Raw genomic sequence first — 2,500 nt, forward strand, 5'->3', positions numbered from 1 at the left:
CAACAGAAAACAGGAAAAAAAGAGAGAAATAAGTCAGTGACAGTATTGTCTCCCTTGTCCCGTTTCTTGAAATAGCACTTTATCCAACAATTAAAGGAAAGATGCGCTTATGAAAATACATAATAGAACCTACTTTTGAGACTTGAAATTCATGTACGTGTAAACTGGTTCGAGGAAAAATATACTCTGGCATGATGAGAAGATCATTCCATTCCACAGGGGAGATAGATCTAAATAGAGCTGTATGCAGGGGGGAAAAAACCCTGTTGTACGAATCTGAAAATGACTACCGAGGGAAAACAAACAAACCAAAAAAAACAAAACAACGTTACGATCTAGACAATACAATGAAAAAATCCGCTTCATTTCTCTTGGAGAGTTACGTCTACCCTATTTGTCAATACTCTTCTGTGGTAAAAAGAAAAAAAAAGTAAAGAAAAACAGCAGCTTAAAATAAAAACTAATCAAGCTGAAAAAAAAAACCCACACACACAAAAAAACAAACAAAACAACGCACACCCTTAATGATTCACTGGTAAAGACATAACAAAAGCGCTCCCCCCCCCCCCCTCCCCCCACTCTCCACACTGAAACCTGATCAAGCAAGCCCCAAACCCCGAGCAACGAAGTTTACGAGTTCGTGGTAAAAAGACACAAAATGGTTTCAGCTTACCTTTCCACCCTTGGCTTGCCAAAGCCCCGCTGATCGATAACGCCAGAAAAAATCCGCGCACGCCAATCGCTGCTTCGTTTGTGAGGGGCAGAAGCGAATCCAAACTCTCCATGACGCTCACAAACCCACAAAATAATGAGTGTCTTCACCTCGCGCTCCCACCTCCAAATGATTTCCCCTGACGCCCCTAGCGAGAGAGAGAGAGAGAGAGAGAGTGCAGTCCCTTCCCAGCTCTTGTCTGCAACCCTTGCTGCCTCTCCTCCACCCAGCATTAAACTTTGATTCGACAGCTATCGCATCTACCCCCCAACTTGTAACATGCATGTACAACAGCCTTGTAGCCGAGACTTTTCATTGGCTCTTGACGAAATCGACTAGCGAAGGGGCATGCAAGGAATACCAAAGCAACGATAACTTTTTTCCCCCTCCAGTGTCAGGCAATTTATGTAGAGGCAAAAAGATCAATCGAACCAGTAGCGAGCACCACGAGCGCTTGTGTTGGAAGCTCCTAGTGATATCATCCATCCTCCGGCAACAATTGATGACTGCTTGAGTATGTCAATTTACAAGTCTATTAGGCTGTTAACAACAGTTTCTACGATGGCCTGACTTACCGCGCGCGTGCAACATGATATGGTTTTATGAGGTTTGAGGTATATGCTTGTGCATGGATCGTTGTGCGGAGGATTTTTGAATTGTTTTTTTAAGTGTTGGGTAAGGAGATGGATGTTATATGCAGAGAGGATGTGTACGTTTTTTCGTTTTCTCCATCCTCTCTCTCTCTCTCTCTCTCTCTGTGTGTGTGTGTGTGTGTGTGTGTGTGTGTGTGTGTGTGTGTGTGTGCTTTGACGTTTGTGCCTGTCTGTTCTGTATTGGTGTGTATAGTGTATACGTGCGTGAACTCTCTCTCTCTCTCTCTCTCTCTCTCTCTCTCTCTCTCTCTCTCTCTCTCTCTCTCAACCCCCCTATCTCCACATCGCATAGCACTCCCTCCTCTCCCGCACTCCACCCCCCACCCCCCCGCAACCCCATGGCCCCCGCAAAACAAAAAACAAAACAACAACAACAACAACACAATTTACCGGACAAATTACAATAAATCCACCATACCAGTTCTAAGATAGAAAACAAAAGACAGAAAATGTTGGCGAGGCCCAAGGGGGGCGGGGGGGGGGGGGGGGGGTGTCGGTTTCTGTCTCTTTCTTCAGGCCAGCCACAGAGAGGGGGTGAGGGGAACGCGGGGGCCTGGCAACAAATGGCAAAAAGAAAACCTGCTGCTGTATCGTTGAGCATCGACTGGCAATTAAAGAGCGAGAGAGCGAGAGAAAGAGAGAGAGAGAGAGAGAGAGAGAGAGAGAGAGAGAGACAGACAGACAGACAGACAGACAGACACACACACACACACACACACACACACACACACACACACAACAAAACAAGAAAAACAAAACAAACACAAGAAAAAAAAAATCAAGAGAGACAGACAAACAGACAGACAGACGGATGCACACACACACACACACACACACACACACACACACACACACACACACACACACACAGACTGACTGACTGACGGACAGACAGACAGACAGACAGAAAGACAGACAGACAGACAGACAGACAGACAGATATATGCACACACAAACACAAACACAGACACACTCACAAACACAGACACACACAGACACACACACACACACACACATATGTATATACAGACTCTCTATCACACACACATGCACACACAAAGACAAACACAGACACAGAAACACAAGCAGACACACACATTCACAGAGGCATACACACACACGCGCGCGCGCGCGA

The sequence above is a fragment of the Babylonia areolata genome, chromosome 17 (assembly GCF_041734735.1).
Source record: "Babylonia areolata isolate BAREFJ2019XMU chromosome 17, ASM4173473v1, whole genome shotgun sequence".
In the NCBI taxonomy this organism is placed as follows: domain Eukaryota; kingdom Metazoa; phylum Mollusca; class Gastropoda; order Neogastropoda; family Buccinidae; genus Babylonia; species Babylonia areolata.